The sequence below is a fragment of the Prionailurus bengalensis genome, chromosome E1 (assembly GCF_016509475.1).
Source record: "Prionailurus bengalensis isolate Pbe53 chromosome E1, Fcat_Pben_1.1_paternal_pri, whole genome shotgun sequence".
NCBI lineage: Eukaryota > Metazoa > Chordata > Mammalia > Carnivora > Felidae > Prionailurus > Prionailurus bengalensis.
Window position 1 is genome coordinate 16648581 of NC_057347.1, and position 23607 is coordinate 16672187.

General features: G+C 37.2%; 1 protein-coding gene across 2 annotated transcripts in view; it reads right to left on the reverse strand.

The window, feature by feature from the left end:
- NSRP1 (nuclear speckle splicing regulatory protein 1) overlaps positions 1-23607 on the reverse strand; it is a 68531-nt gene that overhangs the window by 40184 nt on the left and 4740 nt on the right. The window lies entirely within an intron of this gene.

Sequence of the window (23607 nt, forward strand, 5' to 3'; positions counted from 1 at the left end):
AAGAAATTATAAAGGAAATTACAAAATAATTTTTTAAAAAGTACAAAAACACTAAATGACAAAATCTGTGAGACAGAATACTCAAAAAAATCAAATACATTTATATGCTTATATAAGAAAGATTAAAGTTCAAGTTGAAAAAGATCACAGAAGAACTCAAGTTGAAAAAGATCATAGAAGAACTAAAAAAAAAAAAACAAAACAAAGGAAACAAAGATATGGGCAGGAATCAATCAAATAGAGTATAAATCAACAAAATGCAAAAGAAGAATAAAATCAGGGGCGCCTGGGTGGCTCAGTCAGTTAACGGTCTGACTTCAGCTCAGGTCATGATCTCGTGATTTGTGAGTTTGAGCTGTGTAAGGCTCTGTAATGACAGCTCAGAGCCTGGAGCCTACTTCAGATTCTGTGTCTCCCCCTCTCTCTGCCCCTCCCACGCTCATGCTCTCTCAATAATTAAACATTAAAAAAATTTTTTTAATTAAAAAAAAATGAATAAAATCAAATGCTGGTTCTTTGAAAAGATTAATATGACAAACTTCTGGCAAGATTAATCAAGAAAAGTGAAAAGGGATGCAAGTGTGATAAATGAAAGATTTAAAAGTACTATTATGATAATACTATGTTTACATTGTTATATGAGATTATAATATTTATGTTAATAAATCTGAAAATCTAAGCAGAATGGATATACTTTCTTAAATGGTTAAAGAACCTGAATAGACCAATAACCACAAAGACATCCTCTCCCAAAGAGCTGTAAACCCTGACAGTTATACAAGCTGAATTCTCCCCAATTTTCAAGGAGCAAATAATCCCTATTTTCTACAATTTGTTACAGATAATAGAATACAAAGAGGGAAATATCTAACATGTTTTATATGGCTAACATCATACTGATTTCTAAACTAGATGGTAACAAGAAAAGAACAGATAGCTATTTTTGTTTTCTTAGATTCTGTATTTGTCTATTTGGCATCCATGCACCACAAGGCCAATTACATTAACTATATTTTCTTATTTTCTGTATTCTTGATGCTCTGGCATTTGCAACCTGGCAGAGAAACTGTCTCTCCCAGGGTCGGCCATTTGTTGACAGAGAGTGAAGGGTTCACCCAGGAATATATCTTTCACATGTAAATTAACCAACCTAGAACCCATACTCTGAATCATCTCCTTTATCTGGGTCTTATACTCCAGGAGGTACTATTTCTCAGACCTAAGCACTAAGAGTCAGGTATCAGCAACCGGAGGTTCCTACCAGTCAATATTCTATGTTGTCATAGGTCAAAAAGAGTTGTGAAAATTTTGTGAGATTTAGTTAAAACATATTTACTATAATTTATGACCTCTTCCAATTATTAACTTAATTTACCAATAAAAGGAAAACTATATTTTATTCCGCTTAGAAACACAAACTTATTGGTGTGCCTGGTTGGTTAAGCATCTGACTTCGGGTCAGGTCATAATCTCACAGTTCGTTAGAGCCCTGCATCGGGCTCTGTGTTGACAGCTGTTGCCTGGAGACAGCCTACTTTGGATTTTGCATCTCTCTCTCTCTGGCCCTCCCCCACTTGCACTCTGTCTCTCTCTCTCAAAAATAAAAACATTTTTAAAAACTAAAGAAAGAAAGAAAGAAAGAAAGAAAGAAAGAAAGAAAGAAAGAAAGAAAGAAAAGAGAAACACAAGCTTATTTTCCAAAGGAACATCATTAACTATGTTGGAAATAACTAGAACACTTATAATCAACAAAGGTCTTGTAGTCCTCCCTACAGGGCAAATTTTAATGAAATACACTTGGCAATGTTTTTTTTTTTTTTTTTTTTTTCAAAAGACAAGCAACAGTTTGGCACCTAATATATAATCACAATGACCAAGTCAGGTGTGCAGCATCCCCAGTACAGACTTTATTAGAGTTCAGTTATACACACACAGTCTCTTGACACTGAAGATGTAGTTCTTACAGATAATGCCCAAAGGCAGGAAATGAATCTCCTCCCAAATGCTGCTTCTTATCTTTAAAGTAACCTCAAATTATTACTAAACTAATAAAGTAATTTTGTTCCAGAAAATGATCTGATCTATTTTATTTTCAGCTTTTGATAAATCCAAGAATGAGATGAGGGATTATTACTTTTTGTCTCACTATACACACTGAAACACAACAAGAAAATAAAGGAAAAAAAATTGTTAATAATTTTTTATGGTAAAGTTGGAATAGGCAGTATCAAAGGCTGTCAATAGATGAGGAAGATGTGTACAGTTTTGGAAAAATAAAAAGTTAATTTTGTTATTTAAAAGCAAATTTGGAAGTAAAGCTTTTACTGTCTTCTAATTAGAAACTGTCAGTTGTCGGTTTAAAAAAAATGAGTAAAAAGAGTGTACACAATAAAAAAAATAATTAAAAAATATAATTATGGTTATTATTGCCTTCTTTATGGAATTTTTCTAACATAATGGCCCTTAGCTAATGGCTACAACCCAACATGAAGATCAAGATTCTATTAAAAAGCCAAAAAAAAAAAAAAAAAAAAAAAAAAGCCAGGCACCAAAATTATGACTGTCAAACACAAAGTAGGATGGAGACAGAACAAGAAAATTTCAGATGACTAATGATTAATGATGATATAGTTACTGCACACAGACAACGCATTAGATTTATTGTAGCAATGTGGGCACTATATATTGCACTTCTACTCTCTGCCATGCAATGTACTAGGCATTTAATATTATAGTGATAAAGGCACAATTACACATCTACTCTATATCATACACTGTACTAGGCATTTAAGATATACTCTAAGCCTTAAAATAAACTTTTAGTAGGCAGTATTATAAAACAGGTTTGTTTGTTTTTAACGTGGAACTGAATCTCAGAGAGATTAAACAATTTGCCCAAGATCTTAAAGCTAGGAAAACAATGCAAAGCTTCTGGCATAACATGGCAAATTAATACATGTTGCAGCCTCCTTTTCCTCCTAATCCAAACCTTCGAAATGACAGAAAAGAAATCCATAATCATGCTAGAAAACAAGAAGGGATACCTTCAACGGACTGGAAACTTGAAGAATATAAAAGGCAAGAAAGCAAACTGCTCACAGAGACTGAATGCTAGAAAAGGTGGGAGTGGTTCCCAGGGTGCTACAAATTCTGAGATAAGGGATGCAAAGAGCAGGAAAAGACAGAAGAGAGATTAACTCATTTTCTGGAAAAGGCAAATAACAGAGATTTCATTTCTGCCCTTAGTTGGAAAGTGAGAACACAGGAACTTGAGTTAGCCTGGTAAAATTTTAGAACACCAAGGATAAAGAGAAAAATCCTTAAAAACAACTGGTGAAGGAAGTTGGGAGTACAAATTACTTACAAAGAATTAGATTGATACCACACACCTCCATTTGGAAAGAGTGGATATAAAAGCAAAACAAAGTATTATATTTAAAAGTTCTGAAGGAAAGGGGGCACCGGGATGGCTCAGTCGGTACAGCAGCCAGCTTGGTTTTGGCTTAGGTCATAATCTAACAGTTTGTGAGTTTGAGCCCCATATTGGCTCCATGCTGATAGTGTGGAGCCTGCTTGGGATTTTCTCTCTCTCCTTCTCTCTGCCCCTCCCCTTCTCTCTAAACAAACAAATAAATAAATAAATAATTTAAAAAAAATAAAAAAGTAAAAGTTCTGAAGGAAAATAATTTTGAACTTGGAATTCTATACAAAACCAAACTCTTTCAAATATGCCTAGCTGGCTCAATCCATAAAACATGTGACTCTTAATTCTCAGGGCTATAAATTCGAGCCCTATGTTGAATGTAGAGATTACTTAAAAATAAAATCTTAAAAAAAAAGTTACAAGAAAATAACAAAGTAATAAAATATCGTAAGATAGAAGACTAAAAAACTAAAAAATAGCAGATAATCAATAATCAAAAAAGCTGATTCTTGAAAAAGGTAGTAAATAATATGGGCAAACTTTTATCAGGTCTAAGAAAAAGGAGAGAAAGCAAACATCAGGAATAAAAAGCAGACAATTACAAATCCAGAAGAGATTTCAGAAGACATTTTAGCTACTACTGAAATTCTCTACAAATATGATTTGAATCCCTAAAAAAAAAAAAAAAAAAAAAAAAAAAAAGATTACTTAAGAAAATTTAAATGGCCAACACTAGCTGAAAATGTAGAAATGTAGATTTAAAAAAAGAAGAAATCAAAATAGTGAAGGACAAAATGCAAATAAATTACTTTGCATTTTAACATATTTTAAAGGAAAATACTTTCCTTTTTTACTATTCTAGGGCAGAGGTTGTTAAATATTTTGGTTTCAGGACCTTTTTTTTTTTTTTTTTTAAGTTTATTTACTTATTTTGAGAGAGACAGAGACAGCACAAGTGGGGGAGGGGCAGAGAAAAAGGGAGAGAGAAACCCAAGCAGGCTCCATGCTGTCAGCTCAGAGCCCGATGTGGGGCTCGAACTCATGAAACGTGAGATCATGACCTGAACTGAAACCGAGTCAGACGCTCAACTGACTGAGCCACCCAGGCACTTCTCAGGACCTTTTTTAATACTTCTTAAAATTACTGAGGACCCAGGGGCACATGGGTGGCTCAGTTGGTTAAGTGTCTGACTTTGGCTCAAGTCATGATCTCACAGTTTGTGGGTACCAGCCCTGTGTCAGGCTCTGCACTCTACCCTGACAATGTGGAGTCTGCTTGGTATTCTTTCTCTTTCTCCCTCTCTCTCTGCCCCTCCCTGACTTGTGCTTTCTCTCTCAAAATAAACTTAAAAAATAAAATAAAATTACTGAGGACCCACAGAACTTTTGCTTTCATGTGTTATCCTATCAATACTGACCACGTTATCTCTGTAATAGAATTGCTAGATTCTCAAATTTGCTGTATTCAATTTGTTGCAATTCACATGTAATGCAGCCTCTGGAAAACCCCACTGTACACTTCTGAGAAAAACGGTAAAAAAGCCAATGTCAAGGGAAGAGCCAAGATGGTGGAACAGCATGGAAGTTTTTTGTGTGTCTGGTGTCCATGAAATACAGCCAGACCAACACTAAACCACCCTACACACCTAGAAAACTGACTGGAGGATTAACACAACAATCATACAACCTGAACCACAGAATTCAGCAGGTACGTGGTGCAGAGAAGTGAACTTGGGGAGCGAGAAGGTGCAGGAAGGGAGGTGCTTCTGCCAGCAGAGAGAGGACGGAGACGGGGGGTGGGGGAGAATACAGGGAAAAGCACCCCTCCCCAAAAGCAGCTAGAGAGAAAGTGGAAAATTGGAAACAGCTGCAGGGACTAAACTAAAAAGGGAGAAAGGATAAAGGAGACGGTTTAAATTCCATTAAGACTGTTAACAAGGGGAGTGCAGTCTGCAACTCCGCAGCTCAATACCTGGCAGTGCTCTGGGGGGAAGGGCGAATCCCCAGGAACAGAGTGGGGTCCGGGAGGATCTTGGACCACACGGGGAAAAGCGGTTCTACTGCTGGAAGGACATTTGGTACAGACTGTTGAAGCCACCTGGTCCCAGCAGACCCCAGAAAACAGCCACATTCGCTGGTGCTGGAACAAGGTCATTAAGGGTGAAGCCTGGTGCCAGATGTGTGTTGTGATTTTCTATAATCCCTGAAAAGCTACTGCCACACTATCTCACCAACTTTTTCTGGGGCGGGCTGGCACCTGGCCATAGTCTCAGGGCACTGGCAGCAGCAGGGTCCAGCAAGCATTCCTGTGTGCAGCCGACATTCAGCCATTGCCCATTCAGCCATTGCTCAGTGAGACCCTCCAACAGAGGGGCAGAACAGGTCAAAGCTGCAGTCCTTCAGAAGTAAGGGGTTGGGGAAAATAGCCGCATCTGAGACAAAACTCGGGAGAGAGGTACTGTCTGGGGTCTGGTCACGGAGAGTGAAAAAGCGGGGAGTGGACGAAGGCTGAAGACAGAGGACGGGTGTGCGATTGCTGATCCAGGAGAACAGACTGGGTGGCTGGGTGGCGCCATTTTCACTGCTCCCGCGCATGTGCATACACACCTACCACGAACCCAACCCTTCACCCCACTAGGCTAGCAGTGCCATCTAGTGGAGAGCAAGCCATTACACTGAGCCCCACCCAACTGGGCCAACTTCGCTCTTCAAGAACAAAAGTCTCACTGCCAGCTTAGTTTATGGACTCTAAAGCGCTACATAGACTGACTTCTAGGGGAAAATGAAGTAATTTCAGTCCTACTTCAATCTGGTAGTAGGTTCATCTATTCAATTTTCTTTTTTTTTTCTCTTTTACACTTCTTTTTCTTGAATACAGAAAGAGAAAAAATTCATTTTTATTTTCAATTTTTATTAAAAATATTTTTATTTAATTTTTATTAGATTTTTTACTTTTGTGTAAATTTTTTCAAGTTTTATTTTACTTCCATCATTTTATTTTAGTCTCCTTCAGTGTATTCACCTTTTCAAATTTTCAAACAATCTTCCTTTTTTTCTTTTTCGTTTTTCTTTTTCTTGAATGCAGAAAGAGAAAAACTTCATTTTCATTTTTAATTTCTATTAAAAATATTCTTCTTTGATTTTTTACTATATTTTTTGCTTTGATGTAAATTTTTTCAAATTCTATTTTACTTCCATCATTTTTTTAGTCTACTACAGTGTATTCACTTTTTCAAATTCTCAAATGATTTCCTTTTTTTTCTTTTCCCCCTCCTTTTTTTTCTCTAATCTGTCAAACCACATTCAACACCCAGACCAAAACACACCTAGTATTTAGCATCATTTATTTGATTTTTGTGTGTTTTAAATTTTTTAATTTTAATATTTTTTTATTTTAATTTTTTTTAATTTTAATTTTTCTGCCTCATTAATTCCTTTTCTCCCTTCAAAATGACAAAATGAAGGAATCCACCCCAAAAGAAAGAGCACGATGAAATGACAGCCAGGGATTTAACCAACACAGATACAAGCAAGATGCCTGAACCAAAATTTAGAATCACGATATAGTAAGAATACTAGCTGGAGTCGAAAATAGATTAGAATCCCTTTCTGCAGAGATAAGAGAAGTAAAAAATAGCCAGAATGAAATTAAAAATGCTATAACTGAGCTGCAATCACGGATGGATGCAGCGGCAGCAAGGATGGATGAAGCAGTACAGAGAATCAGCAATATAGAGGACAAACATAGAGAATAGTGAAGCAGAAAAAAAGAGGGAGATGAAGGCAAAAGAGCACGATTTAAGAATTAGAGAAATCAGTGACTCATTAAAAGGAACAACATCAGAATCATAGGGGTCCCAGAAGAGGGAGAAATAGGGGTAAGAAGGGTTATGTGAGCAAATCATAGCAGAAAACTTTCCCAACCTGGGGAAAGACACAGACATCAAAATCCAGGAAGCACAGGAAGCAAAATCCAGGAAGACACAGACATCAAAATCCAAGAAGCACAGAGGACCCCCATTAGATTCAACAAAAACCAACCATCAACAAGGCATATATCATAGTCAAATTCACAAGATACTCAGCCAAGGAGAGAATCAGGAAAGCAGCATTGGGGGGGGGGGGGGTTCCTACAAGGAAGACAGATCAGGTTTGCAGCAGACCTATCCACAGAAACTTGGCAGGCCAGAAAGGAGTGGCAGGATATATTCAGTGTGCTGAATCAGAAAAATATGCAGCCAAGAATTCTTTATCCAGCAAAGCTGTCATTCAAAACAGAAGGAGAGATATAAAATATCCCAGAAAAACAAAAATTAAAGGAGTTTGCGACCACTAAACCAGCCCTGGAAGAAATTTTAAGGGGGGGGGGGGCCTCTCTGAGGGGATAAAAAGACAGGGGGGGGAAAATACATATATATATAAATACCAAAAGCAACAAAGATTAGAAAGGACAAGAGAACACCACCAGAAACTCCAACTCTACAAGCATCATAATGGCAATAAATTCAGATCTTTCAGTACTCACTCTAAACGTCAATGAACTCAATGCTCCAATCAAAAGATATAGGGTAACAGAATGGGTAAGAAAGCAAGATTCATTTATATGCTGTTTACAAGAGACCCACTTTAAAACAAAAAGAAATTTTTTTTACATTTTATTTATTTTTGAGAGAGAAAGAGAGAGACAGAGCACGAGCGGGGGAGGGGCAGAGAGAGGGAGACACAGAATCCGAAGTAGGCTCCAGGCTCAGAGCTATCAGCACAGAGCCCAATGCAGGGCTTGAACCCACAAACCGTGAGATCATGACCTGAGATGAAGTCAGTTGCTTAACAGACTGAGCCACCCAGGTGCCCCACAAGAGACCCACTTTAAACCTAAAGACACCTTCAGATTGAAAATAAGGGAATGGAGAATCTTCTATCATGCCAATGGTCAATAAAAGAAAGCTGGAGTAGCCATACTTATATCAGACAATCTAGACTTTAAAATAAAGACTGTATCAAGAGATGCAGAAGGGCATTATATCATAATCAAGGGGTCTATCCTCCAAGAAGACCTAACAATTGTAAACATTTATGCACCAAATGTGGAAGCACCCCAATATATATATCAATTAATAACAAACATAAAGAAATTCTTCGATGGTAATACCATAATAGTAGGAGACTTCAACACCACACTCACAGCAATGGACAGATCATCTAATCAAAACATCAACAATGAAACAATGGCTTTGAATGACACACTGGACCAGATGGACTTAACAGATATATTCAGAACATTTCGTCCTAAAGCAGCAGAATATACATTCTTCTCCAGTGCACATGGAACCTTCTCCAGAATAGACCATACACTGGGACACAAATCAGCCCTAAGTAAGTACAAAAAGACTGAGATCATACCATGCATACTTTCAGACCACAATGCTATGAAACTCGAAATCAACCACAAGAAAAAATTTGGAAAGGTAACAAATACTTGGAGACGGAAGAACATCCTACTAAAGAATGAATGGGCGGGGCGCCTGGGTGGCGCAGTCGGTTAAGCGCCCGACTTCAGCCAGGTCACGATCTCGCGGTCTGTGAGTTCGAGTCCCGCGTCAGGCTCTGGGCTGATGGCTCAGGGCCTGGAGCCTGTTTCCGATTCTGTGTCTCCCTCTCTCTCTGCCCCTCCCCCGTTCATGCTCTGTCTCTCTCTGTCCCAAAAATAAATAAACGTTGAAAAAAAAAAATTAAAAAAAAAAAAAGACATTTCTTTTAAAAAAAAAAAAAAAGAATGAATGGGCTAACCAAGAAGTTAAAGAAGAAATTAAAAAGTATATGGAAGTCAATGAAAATGATAACACCACAACCAAAAACCTCTGGGATTCAGCAAAGGCCATCATAAGAGGAAAGTATATAGCAATCCAGGCCTTCCTAAAGAAGGAAGAAAGATCTGATACACAACCTAACCTTATGCCTTAAGGAGGTGGAAAAAGAACAGCAAATAAAACCAGAAACTAGCAGAGGACAGGAATTAACAAAGATTAGAGCAGAAATTAATGCTATTGAAACCAAAAAAACCAGAACAGATCAATGAAACCAGGAGCTGGTTCTTTGAAAGAATTAACAAAATTGATAAACCACTAGCCAGTTTGATCAAGAAGAAAAAGGAAAGGACCCAAATAAATAAAATCAAGAATGAAAGAGGAGAGATCACAACTGACACAGCAGAAATAAAAACAATAATAAAACAAGAGTCCAGGGCCAGATGGCTTTCCAGGGGAATTCTACAAAACATTTAAGGAAGAGTTAACACCGATTCTCTTGAAGCTGTTCCAAAAAATAGAAATGGAAAGAAAACTTCCAAACTCTTTCTACGAAGCCAGCATTACCTTGATTCCAAAACCAGACAAAGACCCCACTAAAAAGGAGAACTATAGACCAATTTCCCTGATGAACATGGATGCAAAAATCCTCAACAAGATATTAGCCAGCCAGATCCAACAATACATTAAAAAAATTATTCACCACAACCAAGTGGGATTTATACCTGGGATGCAGGGCTGGTTCAATATCCGTAAAACAATGAACATGATTCATCACATCAATAAAAGAAAGGACAAGGACCATATGATCCTCTCAATAGATGCAGAGAAAGCATTTGACAAAATACAGCATCCTTTCTTAATAAAAACCCTCAAGAAAGTAGGGATAGAAGGGGCATATCTTGGGATTATAGAAGCCATATATGAATGACCCGACACTAATATCATCCTCAATGGGGAAAAACTGAGAGCTTTCCCCCTAAGGTCAGGAACAAGATAGGGATGTCCACGGTCACCACTGTTATTCAACATAGTATTGAAAGTCTTAGCCTCTGCAATCAGACAACACAAAGAAATAAAAGGCATCCAAATCGGCCAGGAGGAGGTCAAACTTTCACTCTTTGCAGATGACATGATATTCTATATGGAAAACCCAAAAGATTCCACCAAAAAACTGCTAGAATTGATTCATGAAATCAGCAAAGTTGCAAGATACAAAATCAATGCACAGAAATTGGTTGCATTCCTATATACCAACAATGAAGTGACAGAAAGAGAAATCAAGGAATCGATCCCATTTACAGTTGCACAAAAAATCATAAAATACTTAGGAATGTATCTAACCGAAGAGGTGAAAAATCTATACGCTGAAAACTATAGAAAGCTTATGAAAGAAACTGAAGAAGACACAAAAAAATGGAAAAAAGACTCCATGCTCCTGGATAGGAAGAACAGATATTGTTAAAATGCCGATATTACGCAAAGCAATCTACATATTCAATGCAATCCCTATCAAAATAACACCAGCATTCTTCACAGAACTAGAACAAATAATCCTAAAATTTGTATGGAAACAGAAAAGACCCAGAATAGCCAAAGCAATCTTGAAAAAGAAAACCAAAGCAGGAGGCATCACAATCCCAGACTTCAGGCTATACTACAAAGCTGTAACCATCAAGACAGTATGGTACTGGCACAAAAACAGACACTCAGATCAATGGAACAGAATAGAAAACCCAGAAATTGACCCACAAACATATGGCCAACTAATCTTTGACAAAGCAGGAAAGAATATCCAATGGAAATAAAGACAGTCTCTTCAGCAAGTGGTGCTGGGAAAACTGGACAGTGACATGCAGAAGAATGAACCTGGACCACTTTCTTAAACCATACACAAAAACAAACTCGAAATGGATGAAAGACCTAAATATAAGACAGGAAGCCATCAAAATTCTCGAGGAGAAAGCAGGCAAAAACCTCTTTGATCTTGGCCGTACCAACTTCTTACTCAACATGTCTCCAGTAGGGAGGGAAACAAAAGCAAAAATGAACTACTGGGACCTCATCAAAATAAAGAGCTTCTGCACAGCAAAGGAAACAATCAGCAAAACTAAAAGGCAATCGACAGAATGGGAGAAGATATTTGCAAACGACGTATCAGATAAAGGGTTAGTATCCAGAATCTATAAAGAACTTCTCAAACTCAACACCCAAAACACAAATAATCCAGTGAAGAAATGGGCAAAAGACATGAATAGACACTTCTCCAAAGAAGACATCCAGATGGCCAACTGACACATGAAAACATGCTCCACATCACTCATCATCAGGGAAATCCAAATCAAAACCACAATGAGATACCACCTTACACCTGTCAGAATGGCTCACATTAACAACTCAGGCAACAACAGATGTTGGCGAGGATGCGGAGAAAGAGGATCTCTTTTGCATTGTTGGTGGCAGTGCAAGCTGGTACAGCCATTCTGGAAGACAGTATGGAGGTGCCTCAAAAAACTAAAAATAGAACTACCCTATGACCCAGCAATTGCACTACTAGGCATTTATCCACGGGATACAGGCATGCTGTTTCGAAGGGACACATGCATCCTCATGTTTATAGCAGCACTATCAACAATAGCCAAAGTATGGAAAGAGCCCAAATGTCCATCAGTGGATGAATGGATAAAGAAGATGTGGTATATATTTACAATGGAGTATTACTCAGCAATCAAAAAGAATGAAATCTTGCCATTTGCAACTATGTGGATGGAACTGGAGGGTATTATGCTAAGTGAAATTAGTCAGTCAGAGAAAGACAAAGATCATATGACTTCACTCATATGAGGACTTTAAGAGACAAAACAGATGAACATAAGGGAAGGGACACAAAAATAATATAAAAACAGGGAGGGGGACAAAACAGAAGAGACTCATAAATATGGAGAACAAACTGAGGGTTACTGGAGGGGTTGTGGGAAGGGGGATGGGCTAAATGGGTAAGGGGCACTAAGGAATCTACTCCTGAAATCATTGTTGTACTATATGTTAACTAATGTGGATGTAAATTTTAAAAAATAAAATAAAAAAAAAAAAAACTAAAAAAAAAAAAAGCCAAATGTCTAATGAAAATAGTCTTGAATTTACAGACCTCATGAAAGGATCTTGGGGGTCACTGGAACTTCCATATTACAACTTAAAAAGTTTTGGGGCATCTGGGTGGCTCAGTCAGTTAAGTGTCCAACTTCAGCTCAGGTCATGATCTCACGCTTCATGGGTTCAAGCCCCACATCACGCTCTGTGCTGACAGCTCAGAGCCTGGAGTCTGCTTCGGATTCTGTGTCTCCCTCACTCTCTGCCGTTTCCCCCCCTCATGCTCTGTCTCTGTCTCTCTCAAAAATAAATAAACTTAGGGGTGCCTGGGTGGCTCAGACGGTTAAGCTTCCAACTTTGGCTCAGGTCATGATCTCATGGTTCATGAGGTTGAGCCCCATGTCGGGCTCTGTGCTGACAGCTCAGAGCCTGCTTCGGATTCTGGGTCTCCTTCTCTCTCTGCTCCTCCCCCACTAGCACCTTGTTTCTCTCAAAATAAACATTAAAAAAATAATAAATAAATAAATAAACTTAAAAAATTAAAAAAGGAAGTTCTGGAGAGTGGTGATGATTGCACAATGTGAATGTACCTAATGTCACACCTAAAAATGGTTAAATGGTAAATTTTATGTTATATATATTTTTCCACAATAAAAAAAATAGCAAATAAAATCCAGCTGCACATATAAAAGAATAGAAGACTAAGCATTAAATATTCTAGTATTTAAATAGTTTCACTTTTTAGAAAAATTATCAATATAATTCACCATAGTAACAGATGTCAAAAAAATGTGATAAAACTCGATCCAAATGCCTAATAAAATTTTTTTGCAATCTAGATTATTGGTCAACTTCCACTAATTTAGCCTGTGTTAACAAACAACATTAAAATCTCAAGCCTTACAACATAAACGTCTATCTGTTGCTCATGATGTGTGTCCACTGTAGATGGTTTGTAGGTCCATACTGTCTTCATTTCAGGCTGAAGGCAGTCCCTATCTACAACATGCTGTTCCTATGGCAGGGCAGAAAAGCAATGGCTCAATCACAAGATGGCTTTGAAAGCTTCTGCTCAGATATAGCTTATCAGTTTCACTCACATTCCAGTGGTTAAATAAGATTCATGGATAAGCTTAGTATCAAGGCAGAAAGTATATACCAGGAGAAGCATCTGATAGAACTCTCTAGAGATGGGCCCAGTAGACAGGATTACCCAATAATTATAAATAAGAAGATTTGGGAATGAATAATCTACAACAGAGGGCAACTCCTCTAACTTGAAAAAGGGTATTTAACATAAACCTAGAGCAAAAACAACTATTGCTATATATCAGCAATAAATGCTTGGAAAATGTATCAATAAATTAAAAAAATCCCAATCAAGCATATGCGCGATGAAATCAAGTGACTACGTGATCTTAGGCAAGTTAAACTCTCTTTGCCTGCTTCCTCAACTGTAAAATGAAGATGACAACACACTATTTCAATGATTCTACAACATATTTTTTCATATTTTAATGTATCAGAAATTGATGATGTCTTAAAAATAACAGCTGTCACCCAGAAGGCAATAATGCTGTGCCAGATGAAAGCTTTCTACTGACACTTTCTGGTAACATCAAGAAAGCATCACTAACAAAGCATCTTAGATTTAACAAAATACGGTAATATTTAGTGTTATTGTGATGACTGTATGAATTTATTCATATAAAACAGAACAATGGCTAACAAATAGCAAGTGCTCAATAAATACTACTTTTTCTTATTCTTTGTACTACTGTATATCAAACCAGATTATAATGCTGAATTGAAGTAAAACTGCATTACAGAACATCATTAGAGAAAGAAAATGGAAGAGAACAGTCTAGAGAACAGACCCACATATGTATGGGAATTTAATATATAATAAATGAGTCATTTTACATCATTGGGAAAGGCACAGAACAGTATTTCTAAGTCCTGTTATACTCAATACCCTTTTATAGGGCCCTTTATACTGAAATGAAACACACGTAACTCTCTACATGTAATTTTTAAAAACTATATACGTATTTCTTCTTTCTTGTGCACTTTTGGATACACATATATACATCCATAAAGAACTATACAGAATAAAGGGAAGTAACTTATAATGGAAAAACATAAACTATTTCAAAATGTAAATGCATAAGCACATCAGAAAACAGTAGTTATCAAAAGCTTCTACTATGTAGACTCACTGTAATCACTATTAATGCTACAGATACAAATGCTGACTGCAGAACTGGTGACTCAAATACCACAAGTGACACTGGTGACAAGTGACCTGATTTTCTTAAATGGGGAACTCTCTGTAAAGTTTTTTTTTTGTAAAGTTTTATTTTTTTTATTTAAAAAAAAATTTTTTTTTCAACGTTTATTTATTTTTGGGACAGAGAGAGACAGGGCATGAATGGGGGAGGGGCAGAGAGAGAGGGAGACACAGAATCGGAAACAGGCTCCAGGCTCTGAGCCATCAGCTCAGAGCCCGACGCGGGGCTCGAACTCACAGACCGCGAGATCGTGACCTGGCTGAAGTCAGACGCTCAACCGACTGCGCCACCCAGGCGCCCCATAAAGTTTTAAACAAAATAAGATATAATCTTCCCTCAATCTACAAAATGGTCAAATTAGGGGAAATGTTAGCATACACTATACCGTGCAAAATCAATACTTTTTAATTAAAAAGTACTTAAAATTTTATTTTATTAAAATTTATTTAATAAAAATAAAATGTACAAAACTTATTTTGTGTTTATGTGTAAAAAGAACTTAGGTCTAGGCTCATAAAATTATAGTTTTTCATCTATATAAATGTTCAGAGGGATTTAACCTATATGGATGGGGGTCATGAAATGCAGAATATCTATCTTGCCTGGTCTACATGAAAAACAGATGGGTGGGGGGAGGAAAAATAAGATAAAAAGAGAGAGGGAGACAAACCATAAGAAACTCAAATACAGACAACAAACTGAGGGTTGCTGGAGGGCTGAGGGGTGATGGGCATTAAGGAAGGTACCTGTTGGGAGGAGCACTGGGTGTTACATGTAAGTGATGAATCACTGAATTCTACTCCTGAAATCATTATTACATTATTTGTTAACTAACTTGGATTAAAAAAAAAATGGTGTAATACTTTCAATACTACAATAAGCAAAAGCCACTACAAAAATTTCTTAACGCCCCTCTGGAAGTAGTAACACTTCCACTAAAATCCCTGGAATAGACTCGCCAAAAAAAAAATTCTGGGGGCACCTGGCTGGCTCAGTCAGTTAAGCGTCCAACTTCAGCTCAGGTCATGATCTCATGGCTGATGGGTTCGACCCCGCGTTCAGGCTCTATACTGACAGCTCAGAGCCTGGAGTCTGCTTCGGATTCTGTCTCCTCTCTTCTGCCCCTCCCCTGCTTGCACTCTGTCTCTCTCTCTCAAAAATAAACGTTAAAAAAAATTTTTTTTTAAATATTCTGGACAACTGGATACCCACTTTGTTGAAAATTAATAGCCCCATCTCCTCAAAATATTCCTAAGTCACCAGAAGGCAGAGTTGTGTAATCTCACATGGTAAAAACCATGTCTCAACATAACTTCTATTTGTGTTCCTTTTCCAACTAGTAAACAAAATGTACTCTTTGAAGTCTATCTGATCTCTGCCAGTCCCCTGACTAACCCTTTTTATATTGCTTCTGAAATCCATTCTCTCAAAGCTTTAAAATTTCACTATAGGGGCGCCTGGGTGGCTCAGTCAGTTGAGCGTCCAACTTCGGCTCAGGTCATGATCTCAAGGTTTGTGGGTTCGATCCCCACATCAGGTTCTGTGCTGCCAGCTCAGAGCCAGGAGCCTATTTCGGATTATGTGTCTCCCCCTCTCTCTGCCCCTCCCTCACTCGCGCTCTGCCTCCCTCTGTCTCAAAAGTAAATAAACATTAAAAAAAATTTTAAATTCCACTATAAACAAACTACTTTTCATAGAGAGTACATTACAATGTTAAAAGCATGGACTTTGGAATCAGGCAGATCTTCTGGATTCAAAATCTAACTATTACCAAAGGACTCTGTGTGTGATATATGCCAATTTACTTCCTTGACACCTTAGCGTCCGTAGCTGCATAATCTTTTTCCTTCAGATTCTTCCCTTCCAGCCTAAACATCCATAATTCACCTCTATCCTAAGAAAACCACAAGAAGGAAAATTCCACCAACTCTATTATTGCTTCAAGTTATCATCTCCATCTCCTCTCTTCTCTGTAAAATTCTTTGAAAATAAGATCAAATTAAATGAGTTAATGGTCAGATAATAAAACAATAAAAGGGATAGAAAGGAGACTGCAGAGCTAACATATTGAGGACTGAAACACCACCATTAAAGCTAATAAATAAATTTAAAAAAGCAAAAAACATATAACTGAAAAAAAAGATATAATTGAAATACTGACAAAGGTTTAAGATAATAATGGTTAATGCAGAGAAAAAGACAAAAATCAAGTAATTTCCCCAAATATCTATTTAACTCTCTCATCCTACCTGGCTTTACATTTTCTTAGTCCTTGACACCTTCTTTATTATTATTATTATTATTATTATTTTTTATTTTAGAGAAAGTGCACAAGTGAGGGAGGGGCAGGAGAAAGAGAAAGAAAGAGACAGAGAGAGACAAAAGAGAAAGAGAAAGAGAAAGAGACAGAGAGAGAGAATCCCAAGCAGGCTCTATGCTCAGCATGGAGCCCAACACGGGGCTCGATCCCACGACCCTGGGATCATGACCTGAGTTGAAATCAAAAGTCGGAAGCTCAGTCTTTGACATCTTCTAAATTAACATGTAATTTACTTATCTGTTAGGTTAACTATTTATCACCTCTGTTCCTCCCACTAGAATGTAAGTTCCACAAGGGCCACGGCTTTGTTTCACTGGCACAGAACAGGAATCACTAAAGATTTACTGAGTGAAATAATGAATAAATACACAAATATATGAAAGGCAAAGATAATCTTCCAAAAAGATAACCTAGCAAGTGAATCAGAAAAAATACTCTGATACAATGACAGTAAATTTCTGTGAAATGAAGAAAAAAATATTTAGGTAAAAAACAACAATGCATTCATTCCAGGAAAAAATTCAAAATGATTTGCATGACAACACACTGAACTTAAAGAAATAAAGAAAATACTAATTGTCCAAGCCAATGAAAAAGTAAGTCATCTTGGAGATTTACAAAAAAAATAAAACACAGTATTGTACTTCCTCACAAGAACATTCAATACTAGGGAAAATAACTAACATCTACAGGATTTTGAAATAATTTATTATTCATTAGAAATACTACACACATTCAAGTAGATATTAGGTGACAAAAGCAATAAGCAATCATTCCTTAATAATTAAGAACTTAGGAAACAATGCCCTTATAAGCACATGCCGAAAAAGTACTCAACAATGAAATTAAGTCAAAGACCTCAGAAATGGAAATCACTGGTAAAAAGATCAGTGCAGTGCCCCAAATCAAAGTAAATAATAAATCAAATATTCTAGGAATACAAGGATGGTTTAACTTCAAAAAATTAATATAAACTCATATTAATAGATGTTAAAAAGATTAACGTTTAATATTCATTTGATAAAAATTCTTAGTAAACTACAAACAGTACCAAAAGCCAACAGCCCAAACATCAGATTTAATTATAAAATTTTATAAGCAACTCTCATTAAAGAAACATTAAAGAATGTTTCTATCAGTTTCTGTTTATCACCATATATAGTTTCCAGGGAATGCAATAACATGCACGCACATGACACAGAGAAATAATAAATATCAGATAAAAGAACTAAAGACACAAAGAAACTCAAAAAAGATGGGTGTGACCTTAATTGAGGAAATTTTCAAATTGTACTAAAGGATATATAAAATACCTGAACAAATAAATGAAGACTAAAATATTAAAATATCAATTCTCTTCTATAGTACCTATAAATCCAATACAAGTCCAATCAAAATTTCTAGTTTTTTCAATGTGTACCTTGAAAGTGACACTAGGGGCGCCTGGGTGGCTCGGTCGGTTGAGCCTCCGACTTCGGCTCAGGTCATGATCTCACGGTCCGTGAGTTCGAGCCCCGCGTCGGGCTCTGTGCTGATAGCTCAGAGCCTGGAGCCTGTTTCGGATTCTGTGTCTCCCTCTCTCTCTGCCCCTCCCCTGTTCATGCTCTGTCTCTCTCTGTCTCAAAAATAAATAAAACATTAAAAAAAAAAAAAAAAAAAAAGAAAGTGACACTAAAGTTCACTTTGATGACCTAAGGCAATTTTAAAGAATAAAATAGGGCAGGGCAGTGGAAAAGAGCTAAAGAGAACAGCAAGATAATGCATAGCTTTGCAGGTAAAAAATAAGATGCTGGTCTTAATTCTAAAAGCAAGGAGAAGTCAATAGTGATTTTAAAACCAAGAAGATGACTTTGTCTGAAGTGTTCGAAAATGCATTGGAGAAGCTTAAAAGATAACCTGGAGAGTCACAGTCATGAAAATGACAGAGGATGGACCAACAAAACTCTTTAACACTGGCAAAAATGTCAGAATCAGGTTTTTTTTCCGAACTCTGGAAATTAACCAAAGGCTTACAGGAGCTCAGGGAGCATTTATTCAAGAACAGCTGAATTTCACTAAGAACTTTGTGGTGTTTTAACTTTCCCTATTTCCATCATCCCCTCCCTAGTGCCATGGTAGCCTAAAACAACAGCCCACAATCATGGCAGAAACCAGCAGTCTGGCAGCCACTAGAGGAGGCAGAATGGGGTTAGAGCTCCTTCAAAACCCCTATTCCAGAGAATTATTATTGGACCTGTCTGGTGGTTCCCTGAAGACACCACTCAGTAGGCAGTCTTTATTTGACGTGACAGAGTGCCAAAGTAAACCAGCCTTTTCCCTGGGGGTGTCTGTCAAAAACAATCAAAGACAACTGCTGAACTTCAGGGCTGCCTGCGGCAGTGCACAGTGCATAACAGTTGGGGTAAACAATAGGCTAACCAAAAAGCTTAAAAAGAAACGTTGAGAAATAGGATGTTCAATAGGGGGATTTGAAAGTTCCAACATATTCCTGGGGATCATGAAGCCCACATACGTACAAAGACATTTGTGCCTGATCAGGAAAAACCTGAGAAGGTCCTAAACTCTCACAACTGACCCTGAGACTGCACAAGCAAGAAGTGAAGGCTAAGGCAAAGTTGTAAAATGCCTAGTGGTATACTATACACCTGCCCAGCATGCATATAGAGCCTCCTGGCAGACTAGAGACTTAGTTACAAGTATTTAAAGAAAGGTCTGTCAGGGGCACCAGGGTGGCTCAGTCCGACTGAGCATCCTATTTGGCTTAGGTCATGATCTTGTGGTTCGTGAGTTCGAGCCCCACGTCTCTGTGCTGAGAGCTTAGAGCCTGAAGCCTGCTTTGGAATCTGCGACTCCCTCTCTCTCTGCCCCTCTCCTGCTCAAGCTCTGTCTCTGTCTCTCAATAAATAAGTAAATATTAAAAAAATAAAAAAATAAAAAGCTAGCTCTGTCAAATCATTAGCTAACCACCAAGCTAACCAAGCAGAGACTTCAGTGGCCACACACACACAAAAAAATATAAACTTTAAAAATTAGTTCAGAAAAGTCTCTGTGTAAAAGACAAAAACAACAAAAACCAACAAAAAATCCCAATAAACCTTGGGAAGAAGAAAGGCTCTGGTTTCCAGAGTTGCCATATTATATTATTTTAAACTTTCAGTTCCAAACCAAAAATTAAGAGACATGCAAAGAAACGAGAAAAGTATGATCCATACACAGAATGATTTCAAATAAAGAAAACCATGTCTAAATAACTAAAGTATGATGGGGCGCCTGGGTGGCGCCGTCGGTTAAGCGTCCGACTTCAGCCAGGTCACGATCTCGCGGTCCGTGAGTTCGAGCCCCGCGTCGGGCTCTGGGCTGATGGCTCGGAGCCTGGAGCCTGCTTCGGATTCTGTGTCTCCCTCTCTCTCTGCCCCTCCCCCGTTCATGCTCTGTCTCTCTCTGTCCCAAAAATAAATAAATGTCGAAAAAAAAATTAAAAAAAAAAAAAGTATGAGAACAATGTGTCATCAAATAGAGAGTATCAATAAAGTGACAGAAATTATAAAAGAAACCAAAACTCTGGAGTTGAAAAATAAAATAATGCTTATGCATTATATTTCAAACCAAAAAAGATTTTTAAAAAAGTTGCCCATGTGCCAATGTAAGTAAATTTGGCTAAAAATGCACAGATTTAAACAGAGATTCACAAATCAACTTTACATATCTTCAAGGACTCATGATTATACATCATTTCCTTCCTGAAAAAACCCCAAAAACTCCTACTTTATCTCATCTTCATAATCTGGGTTCTCTCAGCTACTTCTCTAATATTTCCATCCTACTGGGAGATAAAATAAGAATAGAATTCTCAGGGCACCTGACTGGTTCAGTCCACAGAGCATGACTCTTGATCTCAGGGTCATGAGTTCAAGCCCCACACTGTGCGTAGAGCTTACTTAAAAAATAAGAATAGAATTCTCTTGTCATCTCTCCCACTCCTAACAGAATTCTATCATTTCATTTAGTGCTGTCCTTTTCTCCCCTCTTACATTTTGTTTCTGTTTCACTCCTGGACAGCAAATCAGGGGATGCATTTTTAGCAAAACTGCACAATAACTTTAAATTCCTCACTGCCTATACTGCTGTTAGATACATTCAGTATCATAAATTTACCAGGAATTCATTTTAATAGCATGAGAAAAGTGTAAAAAATTCTTAGTTACCATTAAAATAACCTAAATTTCCTGCCATTTCCATACATCATACGCTTTGTCATGTGTATATAAAACTGTCATTTTAACTGTACCAAACTATATCCAAAGGAACAGAAAATCATATAAGTGATTAAAAAAAAACACAACTGAAAATGTATTGGTTCAGATAGATTAGTATTTTAACTTTTTCTTACCATCAGCAAGCCAAACAGGCTTCCAACTAAGAACAGTTTTTCATTAGGAAAAACAGAACTATGAAGACTACTTTTCAGGACAATGTTTTTAAAAGATTAGAATTAGGGGCACCTGTGTGGCTCAGTTGGTTAAGCATCCAACTCTTGATTTGGCTCAGGTCATGATCTCATGGTTCCTGAGTTCGATCCCCATGTCAGGCTCCACGATAACAGTGTGGAGACTGCTTGGGATTCTCTGTCTCTCTCTCTCAAAATAAATAAAATAATTAAAAAAAAATAAATGCAGTTAAATTTAAATAAATAAAGAAATGATGAGAATTAAAGTGGAGAAAGATCAAGCAATAATGAAAGCAATGAAAGTGTACTATGTAACCCCGTTACTTGCTAATGTTTCTAACTTCAAGAATATACAATTATTGTTATCTTTTTCTTAAGTACTCATTTCCTTCTATTCTTCAAAATTACAATAATTTTTTAAATAAAAAAAACCAGGGATGCCTGGGTGGCTCAGTCGGTTGAGCGTCTGACTTCGGCTCAGGTCATGATCTTAGTCTGTGGGTTCAAGCTCCACATCAGGCTATGTGCTGACCTCTTGCTCACAGCCTGGAGCCTGCTTCAGATTCGGTGTCTCCTTCGCTCTCTGCCCCTCCCCCGCTCACACTTTGTCTCACTGTTTCTCAAAAATAAACAAATATAAACAAAATTTTTTTAAATAAAAAAAAACCAAATCCTGTCATCCAAAATAATAGTTTTCATTTTTCTATCTATACATGTACATATAGCTTTGTACAATCATACATATTCAATTTTGTATTCTGTTTATTTCACCTTACCTCATGCTTTAAGTTTATTTAAATTATTTATTTTAAAAAAATTTTTTAATGTTTTATTTATTTTTGAGACAGAGAGAGACAGAGCATGAGCAGGGGAGGGGCAGAGAGAGAGGGAGACACAGAATCCGAAGCAGGCTCCAGGCTTTGAGCTGTCAGCACAGAGCCTGATGTGGAGCTTGAACTCACAAACCACGAGATCATGACCTGAGCCAAAGTCGGACACTCAACCGACCGAGCCACCCAGGCACCCCTTAAATTATTTTTTTAATGTTTATTTATTTTTGAGAGAGACATACAATCCATACGAAGAATTTCCATAAGCCATTTTAAAAATTCCAGTTTCAAGGAATATTAATGGCATGAGAACATGGTCACAGTAAGAGCTTTAATAAACTGTACAAATGCAATTTTTAAAATACATGTAACATTTATTATGTCCTAAACATTATATTAAGTACATTATATACATTATTTAACTTATCCTCTTAAAGGATAAAGATACAAAACTGCAACAACTTTCAGGTTGTATGGATACTTCTTCATGGCATTATGAATTACTGTGCAAAATAGGATCTTGCAAGAATATTGTCTAGAAATAAGCATTTCAATTGCCAAGATTAAAAGGAAAAGTCACTATGCTACGCAAAATGAGCAAGCATCCATTACTGAGAAATATCTAGAAGGAAGTTCCTTGTTGAACCTGTCATGCAACATCAATTTTGGTCAGAGACTATCTTATAAACTTTGTGAAATACTACTGGTTATCACAAGTACTCTTGAGAATAATTGTGTAGACCAGGGATCAGTAAGTTACAACCAAATCCAGCCACCCTCCTTTTGTAAATAAAGTTTTATTAGAATATATTTATTAGTCACGCTCATTCATTCATATATTGTCTAATGGCTGCTTTCACACTATGAAAGCAAAGTTCTGTAGTGGGCTTGCTCTACTACCTGTCTCTTTACAATATAGACAGCTAAAACATCTAAGTAAATAACTGTACTTGTAGTAAAAGTACCAGCATGGGGCACCTTGGTGGCTACTAGTTAAGCCTCTGACTCTTGATTTAGATTTCAATGCAGGTCATGATCTCACGGTTTGTGAGTTTGAGCCCCACAGTGGGCACTGAGCTAAGAGCATGGAGCTTGTCCTCTCTCTACTCCTCCCCTGCTCATGGGCATGTGCATGTGCTCGCACTCTCGCTCTCTCTCTCAAAATAAATACATAAACATTAAAAAAAATGTATCAGCATAGATATCCAGATCCTAACTTATGGAGCTCATACTCCGAGATAGTGACATGATGTATGCAAATAACTTACAACACAAGGTATGAAAAGCTAAGTGCTAAGATAAGTAGAGTGACATAAAAAGGATGAGATTGCACCCGCTGTATGAAATCTTGAAGGAAGCAGCTTTTGCAATGGGTTTTGAAGGATGGCTATAAAATAT